The following is a 17,524-nucleotide window of genomic DNA, read 5'->3' as shown; positions in this document are numbered from 1 at the left end:
CCTGTCTATTCTTCTCAGTAAGGAGTCTCCAATCACGTAGACCTGCCTATTCCTGGTGACAGTGCGCTTCTCCGGTCTATCTCCCGCACCCACCGGCTGCAAGTCCTCTCGATTCCTATTCCCCCTTGCAATCCTCTTGGGGCTTATATTTGGTGTTGCCTCCATTGACTCCTCTTCTCCTCTTGCAGGACTATCAGCTCTTCTCTTTTTCCTTGCCCTCTCTCCTTCAGCGACCACCTGCTGTGACCCTTCTTCATTTTCCAACTCTGCAAACCTGTTCCTGAGTTCTATTTCTCCTTCACTGGCCCATCTTTTCCTCTGCCTGGTTCTCTTAGTCACATGCTTCCACCGTCCACTTTCCTCCCCCAGCAGTCTCTCCTCTGAATTCTTTGGTCCTGCTTCCATCTGCACATCTGAGCTTATCCCTTCAGCCCCCTCGTGTCTGTGCTCCATCGTCTGCTCAAACCCCCTTCTGAACTCAACCAGAGTTTGCACCTGCATCTCCAGTCCTCAGATCTTCTCTTCCATCAGCTCTATCAGGCGGCACTTCATGCAGACAAAGCTCTTCTCAGGTGCTCCCTCCAAGATCATGTACATGCCGCAGCTTCCACATCCAGTCATCCTCATTGTGTCTTTCACTGCTGCCTCTCTATCAGTCATGGCCTTCCCACCTGATGCCTGGTAGTCAACACAACACAAGCCCCCAGCAGGCACCAGACCACCACCCTATCCCTTGACTTGCTTGTCGGTTCCTCTGTCTTAGTCTCTCCTGCAACCTGCCCCTGGAAACTCCCATTGAAACTCCCCTGTTTACAGCTCTGGTTGCTGGCTCCTGTGCTGCTGCAGCTGTCTGTGCTGCTGCCTGACTAGCTGGCTACTTATATAAGTCCCCTAATCAGATAAGCCCCGCCCCCTAATCAGGGCTCCGCTGCTCTCCCAGCACACTGCCCCTAGCAGCCTACACACACACACACACACACACACACACACTACACAATACAATCCACAAACTGCACACTACAAAAACCTGCTCCTCCAACAGAACTCCCACTGAAACTCCCCTGTTTACAGCTCTGTTTGCTGGCTCCTGTGCTGCTGCAGATCAAGTAGAGTTCAACATGGAGGAGCTTTGGTTCACTAAGGCTCAGATTTACGCCTATTGACACCAACACTGGGGAGCGGCTGTTCCTGCGGGGGTGGGGCGCTGCCTTCCCTCCCCAGCTCTGCGAGGGGAATGGGGAGTGGCTGTTTCTGCAGGGGCGGGGCGCTGGGTTCCCTTCCCCAGCTCTGTGAAGGGGACTTGGGAGTGGCCTGTATCATGATGGGGTGGGGCGCTGCCTTCCCTCCCCAGGTCTGCGAGGGGACCAGGAAGCGGCCTTTCCTGCGGGGGCGAGGCTCTGGGTTCCCTCCCTATCTCTGTGAGGGGACTGGGGAGCGGCAGTTCCTGCGGAGGCATGGCACTGAGTTCCCCTCTAGCTCTGCAGGGGGATTTGGACGTTGTTTTTCCTGCGGGGGCTGGGCGCTGGGTTCTCTCCCCAGCTCTGCGAGCGGACTGGGGAGCGGCCAATCCAGCGGGGGCGGGGCACTGAGTTCCCCTTCCAGCTCTGCAAGGGGACTTGGACGTTGTTTTTCCTGCGGGGGCAGGGCGCTGGGTTCCCTTCTCGGCTCTGCCAGGGAACTGGGGAGCGGCCGTTCCAGCAGCAGCAGGGCGCTGCCTTCCCTTCCCAGCTCTGCAAGGGGACTGGGAAGAGTCCGTTCCAGCAGTGGTGGGGTGCTGCTTTCCCTTCCTAGCTATGCGAGGGAAAAGGGGAGAGGCCATTCCTGCGGAGGAGAGGCGCTGCCTTCCCTCCCCAGCTGTGAGAGGGGACTGGGGAGCGGCCGTTCCAGCAGGGGCGGGGCGTTGCCTTCCCTCTGCAGCTCTAGAAGGCCACTGGGAATCGGACGTTCGTGCGGGGGTGGAGCGCATTTTTTTCTCTCCAGCTCTGCCAGGGGTCTGGGAAGCGTCCGTTCCTACGGGGGCAGGATGCTGTCTATCCTCCCCAGCTCTGCGAGAGGACTGGGGAGCGGCCTTTCCTGTGGGAGCGGGGTGCTGCCTTCCCTCCCCAGCTCTGTGAGAGGACTGGGGAGCAGCCGTTCCTTCCGGGGGTGGGGTGCTGCCTTCCCTCTCCAGCTCTGCCAGGGGACTGATAAGCAGCCTTTCCTGTGGGGGCAGGGCACTGTGTTACCTCCCCAGATCTGCGAGGGGACTGGGCAGCGGCCGTTCCTGCGGGGGTGGGGCATTGGGTTACTCTTCCAGCTCTGCGAGGGGACTCTGGTGCCACCGTTCCTGCGGTTGTGGGGCGCAGGGTTCCCTTCCCACCTCAGCGATGGGACTGGGGAGCGGCCGTTCCAGCGAGGGTGGGCACTTTCTTCCCTACCCAGCTCTGCAACGGGACTGGGGAGCGACCGCTCCTGCGGGGGTGGGGCACTGGGTTCACTTCCCAGCTCTGCAAGAGGACTGGGGAGCGGCCATTCCTGCAGGGGCGGGTCGCTGTGTTTCCTCCCCAGCTCTGCCAGAAGATTGGGGAGTGGCCGTTCCTGCGGGGGTGGGGCGATGCCTTCCCTCCCCACATCTGCAAGGGGCCTGTGGGGCTGCCATTCCAGCAGGGGCAGGATGCTGCTTTCCCTCCCCAGCTCTGCGAGGGGACTGGGAGCGGCCGTTCCAGTGGCAGCGGGGTGCTGCCTTCCTTCACCAGCTCTGCGAGGGGAATGGGGAGTGGCTTTCCTGCAGGGGTGGGGCGCTGGGTTCCCTCCCCAGCTCTGCGAGTGGACTGGGGAGTGGCCATTGAAGCGGGGGCGAGCCGCTGCCTTCCCTCCCCAGCTCTGACAGGGGACTGAATAGCAGCCTTTCCTGTGGGAGGCAGGGCACTGGGTTATCTCCCCAGCTCTGCAAGGGGACTGGGGAGCGGCCGTTTTTGCAGGAGCGGGGCGCTAGGTTCCCTTCCCAGCTCTGCAAGGGTACATGGGAAAGGCCATTCCAGCGGAAGCAGGGCGCTGCCCTCTCTCCTCAGCTCTGTGAGGTCACTGGGGAGCATCCGTTCCTACAGGGGCGGGGCACTGTGTTTCCTCCCCAACTCTGCCAGGGGACTGGGGCATGGCCATTACTGCGGGGGAGGGACGCTGCCTTCCTTCTCTAGCTCTGCGAGGGGAATAGGGAGCAGCCGTTCCTGCAGGGGTGGGGCGCTGCATTCTCTCCCCAGCTATGTGAGGGGAATGGGGAGCGGCAATTCCAGCGGGGGCGGGCCGCTGGGTTCCCTTCCCAGCTCTGCTAGGGGACTGGGGAGCGGCCATTCCAGCGGGGGAGGGGCTCTGCCTTCTCTCCGCAAATCTGCAAGGCCACTGGGGAGCGGACGATCATGCAGGCGTGGGGCACTTTCTTCCCTCCCCAGCCCTGCCAGGGGACTGGGGAGTATCCTTTCCTAAGCGGGCGTGGCGCTGTGTTCCCTCCCCAGCTCTGCGAGGAGACTGGGAAGTGGCCATTCCTGCAGGGATGTTGCCGGCAGATAACTGCCTGAGGCCAAGCAACAGCGGGGGGGGGGTCCATCGCCTGGTGTGCCGCGCCAACAAACACACCAGGGTGGAGAAGCAAACCAAGTTTATTTGAGATCTCAAAGCGGTGCAGGGAGATTGACTCAGATCAAGCACACCTAAAACAAGCAGTCTGTTCCTTTATATCCATGAGAACTTTTCTCACTGACTAGCAATCCCCTGTTTCCCCTCCCTCTTCTGTCCGGCTGCAGCATTCTTTTCTCACACACACTTCTTTGTCTTCCCCCTCCCTCCTTCTCCTTCCTCCCCCTGTAGCAATTACGTAACTGCAGGTGCATTAAGTAATCTTGGCGGCGGCAGCTCATTAGTAAGTTTTCCTTCTGCAAGTTATCTTGTCCTTCTGCTAAAGGTGCGCAGGCCTCATTATTTCTGCTTTAGACCAGTTAGAACTGTTGCAACTGATAACGGCTGTTACACCTGGCCTTTTAGGTCGATTAAAGTTCAAACATGGAGGGACTCTTGTCTGCTGAGGCCTAAAACCAGGAAGGCTCCATACTCTTGTGGCCTTCCACCCTCCCGAGTTACGTAGGGTTATGCTTAGTGACACCAACAGGGGCGTGGCGCTGTGTTCCCTCCCCAGCTCTGCCAGGGGACTGGGAAGTGGCCATTCCTGCAGGGGCGGGGCGCTGTGTTCTCTCCCCAGCTCTGCCAGGGGACTGGGAAGTGGCCATTCCTGCAGGGGCGTGGTGCTGTGTTCTCTCCCCAGCTCTGCGAGGAGACTGAGGAGTGGTCTTTCCTGCGGAGTCTGTGCTCTGGGTTCCCTCCCCAGCTCTGTAAGAATACTAGGTAGCGGTCGTTCTTGCGGGGGTGGGGCGCTGCCTTCCCTCCTTAGCTGTAACCGGGGAATCGAGAGTGGCCGTTCCAGCAGGGGTGGGGTGCTGTATTCCCTCACCAGCTCTGGGAGGGGACAGGGGAGTGGCCCTTCGAGAGGGGAAGGGGCGCTGGATTCCAGACCCAACTCTGGGAGCATACACGGGAGGGGCAGTTCCAGCGGGGGCACGATGCGGACTTCCATTCCCAGCTCTGGGAGGGGCCTGGGGAGTGGTGGTTCCAGCAGCGGGGGGGGGGGGGGGGAAGCGCTGGCTTCCCTCCTGTCATAAACAGATGGTTAAGGGTTATTGTCTCTTTTACCTGTAAAGGGCTAAGAAGCTCAGTGAACCTGGCTGACACCTGACCAGAGGACCAATCTGGGAAGAAGATACTATCAAATCTTGGTGGAGGGAAGTCTTTGTTGTGCTGTTTGTTTTGTTCTTTGTTCGCTCTTGTGGCTAAGAGGGACCAGACGTGCAACCAGGTTTTCTCCAATCTTTCTGAATCAGTCTTTCATGTTTCAAAGTAGTAGGTATAGCCAGGAAATGGATCAATCTTATGTTTGTTTTCTTTACTTGTAAATGTGTCTTTTGCTGGAAGGATTTTTACCTCTGTTTGCTGTAACTTTGAATCTCAGGCTAAGTGAGGCGGGGAGGTCCCTCTAGGCTATATAAAACTGAATACCCTGTAAAACATTTTCCATCCTGATTTTACAGAGATAATTTTTACCTTTTCTTTCTTTAATTAAAAGCTTTCTATTTTAAGAACCTGATTGATTTTTTTCCTTGTTTTTAGACCCAAGGGGATTGGGTCTGAACACATCAGAGATTGGTGGGGTGTAAAGTACAGGGGGAGGTTAATTCCTCTTTGTTTTAAGATTCAAGGAGTTTGGATCAGTGTAGCCTCTCAGGGTAACCCAGGAAGGGGAAAGTCTCGGGGGAAAAAGATGGGAGGGAAGGCTAATTTCTCCTTGTGTTGAGATCCAAGGGGTTTGAGTCTTGGATTCCACAGGGAAGGCTTTGTGGGAACAGGAAGTGTGCCAAACACTATATTTTTGGTTGGTGGCAGCATACCAAATTTAAGCTGGTAATAAAGATTAAAAGTGATCATGCAGATCCCCACTCTTTGGACGTTAAATTTCAAAGTGGGGAAAAAACCTTGATACCCCCCCAGAATGGACCTTGCTTGGGTGGACTCCCTGTGGGAAGCGCACGGAGGGTCAGAGGATGCTGAATGCTCCAAGGAGAGACCCAGGAGGTATAGACTTGTGAGCCCTTGCCCTAAAAACTTCTGCTCCAAGGGATAGGAGGCTCCTCAAAGTCCTGACTGGTTTTGTGGGAAGCAGTTCCAGAGGATTGCCCATGGTCTCCGTGACAACTGGTGGCAGAGGTGGGATATACTGCTCCCCGTGAATGGCGCTGCTTTCAGTAAGTGACTGGGGAGCAGTAAAACAAAGGAGGGATAATGAGAACCAGGCATGCTGAAGACTCAGAGAGGGACAGTTTCAGGGAGCGGTTAACCTCTGGGAGTGTGTGACCAGCGGGAAGGACCGTTGGAGTACCAGGGTTCCCCTGAGGACTGCAGCGAGCAGTCTCAGGGGCGGAGGAGCTTGCTGCTTGCCCTGGGAGAGAGGATTTTTGCAGTAGCAGGTTCCCCTGGGGATGGCAGCTCGACCCTGGCAAAGAGGGGGTGACCACAAGAAGGGGCTGCCACACCAGGGTTTCTTCCTGGAAACCATGGGGCAGCCAACAGCACACAGGCCTGTCAGTCCAGAGCCACTTGGGAATGGTGAAGTGATGGCCTATCACCATCTCCTTGAGAAGGACATTGTGATCCTATACACAAAGAGGGTTACGCACGGGGAAGTTCAATGAGGCACAGTTAATCATGAGTGGGAAGAGAAGGACATGTCTGAGGAGCAGATTCCTGACCCAGATGGGGCTACAAAAGTAGCTGGGAGCAGCTGGAGCAGCAGCCAGACATCCCCGAGAGTCTGGTCTCCAAACAGATGATGGTTTTCACGATCAGGTTCCCCATCAGGGGATCGAAGACATATGGGATGGGAGCAGAGCCTGAGAGTGCAAGAGGATCATTAGAACAAGAGCCTGAGGAAAAGCTGCAGGAGAAGCAGCACCAGCATGGACTGCGATGGTGGAGCAGAGAGACACAGGGGGCTGCCCAAGGGTCAGTGGGGAAACATGCATGGGGTGGCAAGACCCTGGGACAGAGAAAACTGTGGTGGTGCAGCCGCAGATGCTGAGGGGCTGTGGGACCTGGGTGAAGGTCCCCAGGGTGAAGCCCCCCGTCCTGCATATGGCCTGGATCCGTGTGCAGACCCAGGAGGGCTCTGGCTGGCTGGTCGTTGGGGTTCTCCAATATATTGGCTGGGAGGCCCTGTTGGGGGCTGACTGTGTCTCTTTGGGACAGGATACAGGCCCCGCTCCTGTAACGGCCGAGGATTTGAATTCAAATCCAGGGAACCAATTGGGTAAGATGGAAATGATCTGTGAAAATGCAAATGATGTGGCTGGCAGGGGGGAGGGGCTGCTGGGCTCAGGATACCTGCCTATCTGTAACCAGCCCCCTTGGGCTGAGTGGAAGGGAGAGACGCTCCCCCCCCCCCTGCACACCGGAGAGGGGACTCACGCTGGCTCTGAGGCTGTGACTAAAGCAAGGAACTCGCTGCCTGCCCCCACTCGAACCGCCACCCCCCAGGCCCCTCCCACAGCTGGGGAGGGAAGCCAGCGCCCTGCCCCCGCTTGAGCAGCCACACCCCACGCCCCTTTCAGAGCTGGGGAGGGAAGCCAGCGCCCCGCCCCCGCTCGAGCGGCCACACCCCACGCCTCTCCCAGGGCTGGGGAGCGAAGCTAGCGCCCCGCCCTTGCTGGAACCGCCACTCCCCAGGCCCCTGCCAGAGCTGGGGAGGGAAGGCAACGCCCCTCCCCCGCTCGAACTGCCACTCCCTGCTCCCCTCCCAGAGCTGGGGAGGGAAGCCCCGCACCCGCACGAACGGCCAATCCTCAGTCCCCTGGCGGAGCTGGGAAGGGAACCTAGCGCCCCGCCCTCGCAGGAAAGACTGTGTCCCAGTCCCCTCTCAGAGCTGGGGAGGGGAGGTAGCACCCTGCCCCCGCAGGAACGGCTGCTCCCCTGTCACCTCGCAGAGCTGGGAAGGGAACCCAGGGCCCCAACCCCACAGGAACGGCTGCTCCCCACTCCCGTCGCAGAGCTAGGAAGGAACCTAGCGCCCCACGCGCCCAGGAACGGCCGCTCTCCAGTCCCCTCGCAGAGCCGGGGAGACAACCAAGCGCCCTGCCCCTGCTAATACTGCCGCTGCCCAGTCCCCTGGCAGAGCTAGGGAGGGATGGCAGCGCCTTACTCCCGCAGGAACGGCTACTCCCAATTCCCCTAGCAGACCTGGCAAGGGAAGGCAGTGCCCCGCTCCCGCAGGAACAGCTGCTCCCCACTCCCCCTGCAGAGCTGGGAGGGAACCCAGCACCCCACCCCCGCAGGAACGGCCACTTCACATTCCCCTTGCAGACCTGGAGAGGGAAGGCAGCGCCCCTCACCCGCAGGTTTGCACACAGGCCATAGCCATGGCCAGGAGCGCAGCGCGGAAGCTGCTCCAGCTCTGCAGCCTGCAGGGGAGCATAGTGGGGCTGGGGGCAGCATGGAGTAGGTAGGGCACAGGTGGGCAGGGAGCGGAGACACAAGTGGGGTGGACACACTCCTGCCAGGAGCTGCCTGATTCACCCCTTGCCCGGGAGCTGCAGGAGGGGCCCGGATCATGACTCGGCTGCGGAGCTCAGAGCCCAAGCTCAGCCCAGGAGTGAGACGATGGGTGAGCTGGGGGTGTAGCGGGGCTTGGAGCCGAGAATTGGTTGGAGATGGGGTTGTACCACTTCCGCTTGGCGGCAGGGGGGGCCCTCCGGCTTATTTTTTTTTGCTCCGCCCCCAACATCCCAATATTTCATCTTGACATCTGGTCACCCTAGCCTGATATGAACAAGGATGTCTGGACCAAGGGGCCAGGGACTGGCCTTTGCTAAAGAAACCACTGTCAAGTTTTAGCCAATTAGGACAAGTCAGCAAATAAGAACAACCTCAGGTATCAGTAACTGCTACAGGTTGCAAATTCCTACATGCAGCAGTTTCTGGCACTACACCTGCACAGCTCTGCTCCCCAGCTCTTCTTGGTCTCCTGCTCTCTCCTTAGCTCTGTCCCACTCTGGCCCAGGCAGTTCCAGCTCACATGGAGGATGGGACCCCCTGGCCTGGTGACTCTCTCATTACACTGCCTGGCCTGTCAGTGCGGCTAACTTGGAGCTTTGGCCTCTCCCCATTGTCCTTGGGGACTGTCAGTCTCAGGGTTCTGATTTCCCATTGATCCTTCCCCCTTCTATTGGTGCTGGGAACTAGCCAACCAACCCCCTCCCACACACACTAAGTTTTAGTAAAGGGCCAAGAGCCCCCTTACACAAGCCAGCCCCATGAGGGTCACCGATGTGCAGAGAAAGCAGCACAAGCTGGTCCCATGGTGTAATGGGCATCACTCAGGACTCTGAATCCTGTAATCTGAGTTCAAATCTCAGTGGGATCTTGTGTTGGCTTGTGGTCATAGGCAGCATGTTATATACTTGTGTGGTGCTCGGGCTCCAGGAATATTCGGGACTGGGGGGCCCTGATCCAGTAATATTTGGAGTTGGGTCTCTTCCCCTGGCCCCTGCCTGGCACCCCTCCCCCTGCCTGACAAAAAGCAGCATGGGCCTGTCTCCTGCCTGCTCCTGCTGCTGGAGTAGAGAGATTCTGGGCAGAACTGCTGCCCCAGAGTCCTACTGCAGGCTGCCCTGGGCCTCTCCAATACCCCCAACCCTGAGCTTCCTCTGAACCCTGATACTCTGCCCCAGTTTTGAGCCCCCTCCTGCATCATGAATCCCTCATCCTCAGCCCTATGCTCCCTCCCAGAGGGTGCACTCCTTCCCACCCCCACAGCCTGCACCTCTCACCCCTTCCTACAACCCTGCCAGAGCCTGCACCCAGCACCCAAACTCCATCCTAAAGCCTGAACTTTGCACCCCTCCTGCACCCTAATCCCCAGCCCAGGATCAAAGCCCAGACCTCCCCCCTAAATCCCCTCACAGAGCATTAGGCAGGTGGGCGTGGAGTTTGGGGGGCGGAGTTGGGGGGCGGGTTCTGGGCACAACCAAATTTTCTACAAATTTGCTACCGATGCTTATGGTAAAGCCCCAGAGCTCAACTTCCCTGTCTCCAGCTGTGTAAGAGTGAATCTTTCCCCTCCTGCTGGGTGACTCACACCTCCTAAAGCCAGGTCTTTGGCTGGGATGGCCACAAAGGGTTAGGGCTCTAGAACTTGCTACCCTGATAGTTGGGATTCTTGCTCCTGCACCTGATGTTCACAAGCTTGGCCCTTGTGCTTCCTACCACACTTTTCCTCTGGCCCAAGAAAGAAGAAAGGAGTGCCAGGGCTGGGATTAATAGTCAGGGCTTGGCAGGAGGGAGGAAGAGTCCCAGGCTGGAGCCCCACACACCTTCCCTCCTCCATGCACCTAGAGCAGAGGCAGCCCAGCTCTGTCCGCTGGATACCTCAGCAGAGTAGGTGAGTTCATGTAAATACAGTCTGGTCCCAAAGCCTCCTCCCAACCCTGGTCATCAGTAGCTGTCAGGGGAGAGCTCATTCACACCTCGCTTACAAATCATCATTTGAAATTCTAAGGTTGGCCAACACTGCCGAAGCCAATGCACCCACATTGTCAGCAAACACAACAGCTGGGTGAGGAAACCCGGCTTTGTCCAGACTTTCCAAACCTATTTTACTTTCTCAGGTACAAGTAGTTTTCATACGTTGTATCTGCTTTTAAAGTGTGTGTTAACGTTTCAATTTCCATTCAAATTTGCAACCAATGACAACATTGGCAGTGCTGCATGTAACTACCTGACCACTGAGGGAGGGGGTGTTGGGGAAATTCGGGGAAGGGGGTGCACAGCCCCCGATTGGGGAGGCGTATAGGGAATGCCCAGTTTCACTGAATTGTCTCCTACTGCAGCACCTGAGTAGGTTACATCAGAGAGGAGCTGCAGTGTCTAGGCAGTGGGATGCCTGTGCCTTTAAGAGCCCAGCCCTGGTAAGCCCATGCTGAGAGGTGCTGCCTGTGGGAGGGGAAATAAAAAAGCCCTCTGCTCCCCCCACCCATGTTTGCAAACACTGGAGTCTCAGCCCACTGGGATAACTGTTACCCCTCTGCCCCTGCCTGTGCCAGGGTTTAACCCTCTGGCAGCGCCTCCCTCCGGGCTTAACTCCGGATCCTTCCCCCCTCCCTGACTTTGCCTTCAGTCCCTCTCCTAACTCTGCCTCCAGCTGCTTGACCCCCCGACCAGTCAATTTCCACCCCCTGCTCAGACCCTGGCCACCCACTCCTCTGATTTGCCCTCCTTTGCCCCTTTTTAATCCCTATAAAATGTAGGGAGTGCTGAGTCCCATTCTCTGGAGGGAGGGCTGGGCGCCTGGCCCCTGCCTGCCCAGTGCTCAAAGTGCCCTATGATCTTGTGGATGTTTGCTGAGTGCTGCAGGGTCACCCGAAGGGGGAGAGAGACGCGGTTAGGAGGTGATGCAGCCAAGAGTGAGATGCAGCCACCTCTGGGTTACATGGTGGGGCTGTTTATAGGACAGTGGGGACAGCCCCCCTGTTTCAGGAAATAGGGGAAAGTCTGGTGTTCGAGGCAGAGTGCTCCACCTGCTATTGAACTGTGATGCTCTGACGACCTTTCCCCTGCATGAAGAAGACCCTGTGTGACTCCAAAGCTGGTCCAGTAACAGGTATCACCTCAAATGCCTTGTCTCTCTGGTATTCTGGCCAGTGTCCAACTTTCCCTTCACTGTTGGTCTTCAAACCTCCTCCAAGGCCTCCCCCCACAGTCCCTTAAGATGCCAAACCTCCCCTGGAGCCCAACCCGGGGGGGCACCCCACCTGAAAACCCTACAGCACCATGGCAGTGGTAGTGTCCACTGCCTCCATCTCCCACCAGCCAGGACGGACCCCACAGCACAACGGGAGTGGTCATGTCTCCTGCTTCCATTTTCTGACAGCTGCTGCCAGGCCCGGCCCAGACTTCCCATTTCTGGTGCGAGTCTGGAAGCAGATGCTGCCATGAGGCGGTGCCGGGAAGGGTGGTGCTGGTGTCAGGAGAAAGCAGGAGGAGTAGGTGGCTCTGTGCTACTGCGGGGAGGTGCTGCCCTTGCTGTGAAAGGGCCCCGCTATTAGAGGAGATGTCATCTCCCTGCCCTGCCATGCTCTGCACCAGCCCCTGCTTGTCACGAAAGCAGGGCTGGCTCCAGGCACCAGCGTGGCAAGCAGGTGCCTGGAGCAGCCAATTCAAAGGGACGGCCCGTCCGGTATCGGGGCAGCACGTCTGGGTCTTTAGCGGAAATTCAGCGGCAGGTCCCCCATTCCCTGTCTTACTCCTTGAGCTGCTGCCAAATGTCTACCAAAGAGGAAGGGAGGGAGGACTCACCGCTGAACTGCCGCAGAAGAAGCAGTGTGGTTGAGCTGCCGCCAAAGAGCCACAGCTTTTTTTTCTTTCTTATTTACTTACTCTACATCCTCTGGCAAAGAGTTCCACAGATTGACTGTGTGGTGCGTGAAGAAATACTTCCTTTTGTTTGTTTTAAACCTGCTGCCTATTAATTTCATTGGGTGACCCCCTAGTTCATGTGTTATGAGAAGGAGTAAATAACTCTTCCTTATTTACTTTCTCCACACCGGTCATGGTTTTATAGACCTCCGTCTTATTCCCCTTTAGTCGTCTCTTTTCCAAGATGAAAAGTCCCAATCTTATGAATCTCTTCTTAGATGGAAGCTGGTCCATATCCCCTCATCATCTTTGTTGTCCTTTTCGGAATCTTTCCCATTCCAATAGATCTTTTTTGAGACTGGGGCGACTGCATCAGCACACAGTATTCAAGATGTGGGCGTACCATGGATTGATATTGAGGCGATATGATAGTTTCTATCTTCTTACGTATCCTTTTCTTAATGATTCCCAACACTCCACTGCACATTGAGTGGATGTTTTCAGAGAACTATCCACAACGACTCCCAGATCTCTTTCTCGAGTGGTAACAGCTAATTTAGACCCCATCGTTTTATAGGGATAGTTGGGATTATGTTTTCCAACGTGCATTACTTTGCACTTAACAGCACCGATGTTCATCTGCCATTTGGTTGTCCCGTCACCCAGGTTTGTCAGATCTCTCTGTGGCTCTTCGCAGTCTGCCTGGGACTTAACTATCTTGAGCAATTTTGTATCATCTGCAAATGTTGCCACCTCACTGTTTACCCCTTTCCCCAGATCATTTATGAATAAGTTTAACAGTACTGCTCCCAGTACAGACACCTGGGGATAAGAGAGGGAAGATCCTCTTCTGACACTGGCAGGCCAGGTGCCAGCTCACGCCAAGGCCCCTAGGACTTACTGAAAAGTGACAAACGCATGGCTGGAATCTAGTCTTGCTCACCTGTTTGTTACTGTTGTTAAAACAGGCATTAGATTCATAAAAATGTGTTTAGAGTTTATGACTAGCTCGTGAGTTGCTCCATGCATTCTTCTCACCTATAATAGCCGTAGCCCATGTTGTAAGGTGATATATAAGCGTTGGCACTAAAGCTGTAAACCACCTTGCTGCCACCCCACCACCAGTCAGGAGAGAAGCATTACCAAGTGTGAAACGCTAGTTTACCAGACGACGTGTCATCTCCTTTCCAACAAGGGAAGGCCCTGACTGAGACATCAGACAGGCCACTCTGGATCATCCGTGGACAAAAGACCTGGTTGATTGCTCCCCCTCACACACCCACGAGGAGGCAGAGACCTGCACAAACACTTGCCCCCATCAGCTTGAGCTCTGGGGGAATGGAATAAAAATCTCTGTCAGGAAGAAACTGTTGTCCCCACCCCCGATGCTGCTTGGACTTCAGGGAGACGGCACGCCTTCTAAGCATAAGCAAGGGATCCCGGCTGTTTGGCTAGGGTTAGCCCTAAAGGACATACAGAGTTTGCGTGTTACAGCAGCTTCTACTACACCTGGGTGGCAAGCTAGAGTCAGGGTGCCCAAGGGGGCTGTCTGTGACTCCATGTTAAGGCTGTTCTAGTGCCTGAGGAGATCACACTTGATGCTTGGTGGGTGAGATCAAAGTGTGGAACACACAACCGTGAGGAACCCCACTGCCTGCCAGCCCCAGGCGCCGGGGGCTCCTGCTCTCTGGGGCTCTGGCTGCACTAGAAAGGTAAGTTTCTAGCTTGCCTGGTTCAGAAAACCGGAAGGGAAAGATAGAGAACCCACATTACATTTTTTAAACAAAGAATTCTCATGATTTGTAAGTCACTGTTGTGATTTTGGGGATTTTCCAATAGTGAGGGTGGCAATAATGAGAAGTTAAGGGTTATTATTTAGCATTTAGATTACAGTCGGTTTGGGGGGAAAAAATCAGGCTTGGGGCCCCTGTGTGCCGGGTGCAGCACGACACCTAGTGCCTTGTCTCGATCTTACGAACCAAGATACATAGAACGTCGGTCGGGTAGGGAGAAGTCTGTGTAACTCATGCAGTTGTTGATGTACACGTAATCTCAAATATTACCAAGCCCCCACCCCAAGAAAAACAAAAACAAAAAACCAACCATCTCCCCAACAGACCCAGAGTCCGGAAAGCATTTGTCCCTCATGCTGTTGAAAAGGCTCACAGCAGAAAGAAGGAGTCCAGCCTCTTCAATAATTCTCTAGCAAGACAAAGAAGAACCTCTCACATCTGCAGACTCACAAAACACTTCCAAGAAAGCATAAGTGTATTGTGTTTATCATAAAGAAACAAAAACACTAAAGACACCAGATTTTTCTGCTATTTCAAAAAAATCTGCTTGAAAGAAAGATCATCACAGTTTAACTCTTTTCTGTTTTTCTAACCAGAAGGTTCTCCCCTACAGGGGATACACTGTTCCTGGAGACACTGCAATACCAGATCCATGCATGGGGTAGACAAAGCAAGCTCCTGTTCTAACTAATCCTCTCCTTTCAAAAACCAAGTTAATATACAGTCCTCACATCAAAGACATATCACAGATTGTACAGAAAAGAACAGAAGCTACGTTTTGATTTTAGCTCCAGGAAGCCAAAAAGCAATGGTGACTGTCTGCCATGCACACACCCCCCTGCGCCCACTCATTTCTACCTCACCAGGACGAGCTCCCAGACACGCAACAAACACCATAACTAGGGAACTCTACGGGAGACTGATTCAGTTCCCCGAAATGACTCCAGTGGAAGAATTCAAAGCAAGAACCCTTAACACACAATTCTGTTCAAAGACAGACAAGTCTTGCAGATGCCTTCCTCTCCCTGGTTTCCCCTCTAGACTCCTAATTTCCATAAACCCACCCACTGACCTGTGACTACCAATCTCTCACTGTTAACTTTTAAAGCAAACCAGGGCAAAGAAAGCCTATGCAAGCGCTATTCCGCAGCCCCGATGCTCTTTTCTGCTCCTTCCCACGCAACTATCTCAAACATACAGTCAATTGCATCAAAGCAGTTCCTCGCTATTTGGGGCATTGGTGCCCCTTAGTCCCTCTGAGGTGATCGGCTGGTTCCTTCTGGCCATAAACGCTAGGAATCTGACTCAAAGGGCCACAAACTTCCTCCTCTTCTGCTCCTATGAACTATCCCTCATCTGGGCAAAACATTTAAAAACACTGGTGTTTTCCCAACAGGAAAGAGATGGACAATTTCTCTTCTGTGGGGAGACGAGGGAAACCATGCAATCACCTTCTGGAAGGTATATTAAGGAGGGTGGCGTAAGAATCCTCATGGACTAGATTAAGAAAGCAGCTCTTTAACTGACCTTCCAACAATGACAAACTGAAATCCGCAAGAGCAGCCTTTCAACTCAGGGACCCAAAAATAAGCTGTTGACAATAACTAACCCAAGAGTTACAAATGACTCCAAACCATACACTCTTAGGACAGACCAAACGTTAACACAAACAACAACGCAATTCTTTGCTGCTCTTTAACTGTGATAACCAAAAACTTATGAAACCAAAGAGCCAGCAGAATACACATCACAAAACAGTCCCCTGTTAGCTAGGAAGCCATCTCACTAACACGATGAGCTCAAAAAAAAAAAAAAAAAAAGAAGGGCAAACAATCCCACACAGTCATTTTCAGAGCTCTCAGTTGTTTTCATACACTAATAGAAAAGCTTGAGTTATTGACACTAGGTGAGGTAGTATCCTTCTGTTTTTTTCACAACAGGGAACAGTCTTACCAAAACAAAACCTCAAAAAAATTGGGTACAAACTCATAAATGCTCCTCTCCACAAAAATCTTTAGTAAAAGGCAAAAGATTTATACAAACTGGGAAGGGGAGAGAAAAAAAAGAAGAAGGAAAAAAAAATAGCAGAGTTTCTGCCGGGGCAACCATGTATGCTACCACAAGTCGAGGTTAACTACTCTCACAGCCCGCTAAAGTGCTAGCTTTTAGAGGAAATGGAATTGAACCGATTGACAGCCTGAGTTGGATCATGGGAACCGGGGACACAGGGAGCAAAACCAGCCCCTTGACCAGGGACTCGCTTCGCTGCAGGCAATGCACTGTGGGTATGCAAATAAGATGCTCCGGCCGTCTCCGGCGCTCAAAGGAGTCTTTTCTCCGAGCTGCATCTGCTCCTTCCCCAGCTGGGCAGAGATTGGGATGCGGCGAGGGTGGGGAAGCTGCTCTCCTGAGACAGTCCCGCTGATGGCCAGGCACATGGAGGATGGAGCCCGGATGAGAAGCCAGAGGGCACTTGGCCCACAGCTAAAATCTGGAGCAAAAGCACACACTTTGCAAAGGAACAGGAGCCAGGATCTCAGACATGAGATTCTATCCCCCGGCCGGGGTGCGACCCCGTGTTGTACTTGCTGCTTGGTCTGCCTCTGCTGCAAAGTAGCTGGCCTCAGATCCTTGGGGTTCGCTGAGCTGCAGCTCACCTTGATACATGGGAACAGCTTAAAAATCATGGCCTCTCAGGGTTGGAAGGGACCTCAGGAGGTCATCTAGTCCAACCCAATCCCCAACTAAATCATCCCAGCTAGGGCTTTGTCAAACCTGACCTTAAAAACCTCTAAGGAAGGAGATTCCACCACCTCCCTAGAGAACCTATTCCAATGCTTCACCACCCTCCTCATGAAAAAGGGTTTTCCTAATATCCAACCTAAACCTTCCCCACCGCAACTTGGGACCATTGCTCCTTGTTCCGTCATCTGGTACTACTGAGAACGGTCTAGATCCATCCTCTTTGGAACCCCCTTTCAGGTAGTTGAAAGCAGCGATCAATCCCCCATTATTCTTCTCTTCTGCAGACTAAACAATCCCAGTTCCCTCAGCTTCTCCTCATGTCATGTCTTCCAGCCCCCTAATCATGGGATCAGGGCCGGCTCTAGGTTTTTTGCCTCCCTAAGCAAAAAAAAGTCTGCCTCCCCGTCCCAGCCCTAGGGTCCCCCCCCCCGCACCTGCCTGCTGCCCCAGGCCTGGGCTTTCCCCCACACACGCACCCCTGCTGCCCCAGCGCTGGGCTTCCCCCTTTCCCCTCCACCAGTGCCCTCCCCCCACCCCGCTGCTGCCCCAGCCCTGGGCTCCTCCCCAGCAGTGCCCCCCCAACTTCCTGCCACCCCAGCCCTAGGCTCTCCCCCATCTCCACCTGCACCCTCCTTCCACCGCAGCCCTGGATCACTGGTAATTTGCTCCCAGGGCAGGTCATTCAGCAGGAATTTTAGATGTGCAAAAACACAGACAGGATTGGTTCCCATATGGTTAGAGAAGTGCAGTAAAGTGGAACAATTTTCAGCTTGTGTGATTGGAAGATACCTAGATGCATATTGTAAGACTGTCCTCCATAAATGAGGAAAAGTTGAGGTGCCTTTATTATTCTTTTGTTCCACTCTTTCTTTCTATGGGGAAATTTCCCAGTGCAATATCACTGTCTTCCTTTTAAACAAACAAACAAAAAAAGGCAATGGCTCTTGAAAATAGTAGTTCCAGTCCTAATAACCACTGGGGAGCATTTCTTGCTCAATTTC

At 54.5% G+C, this 17,524-nt stretch overlaps 3 non-coding genes across 3 annotated transcripts; 1 reads left to right on the top strand and 2 right to left on the bottom strand.

Moving 5' to 3' along the window:
- Positions 1-8,923: 8,923 nt before the first annotated feature.
- TRNAQ-CUG lies at positions 8,924-8,995 on the top strand. The gene has a single exon. It is a non-coding gene; the product is annotated as a tRNA-Gln (tRNA).
- A 5,394-nt stretch (positions 8,996-14,389) lies between these two features.
- LOC115643827 lies at positions 14,390-14,588 on the bottom strand. Its single transcript, XR_003998383.1, has one exon. It is a non-coding gene; the product is annotated as a U2 spliceosomal RNA (small nuclear RNA).
- A 1,135-nt stretch (positions 14,589-15,723) lies between these two features.
- LOC115643825 lies at positions 15,724-15,838 on the bottom strand. Its single transcript, XR_003998381.1, has one exon. It is a non-coding gene; the product is annotated as a U5 spliceosomal RNA (small nuclear RNA).
- Positions 15,839-17,524: the final 1,686 nt, after the last annotated feature.

Source organism: Gopherus evgoodei, unplaced genomic scaffold (genome assembly GCF_007399415.2).
Source record: "Gopherus evgoodei ecotype Sinaloan lineage unplaced genomic scaffold, rGopEvg1_v1.p scaffold_72_arrow_ctg1, whole genome shotgun sequence".
Classification (NCBI taxonomy): Eukaryota; Metazoa; Chordata; order Testudines; family Testudinidae; genus Gopherus; species Gopherus evgoodei.
Note: the sequence above shows the minus strand (reverse complement) of the source record. Positions and strands in the feature narration are given on the sequence as shown.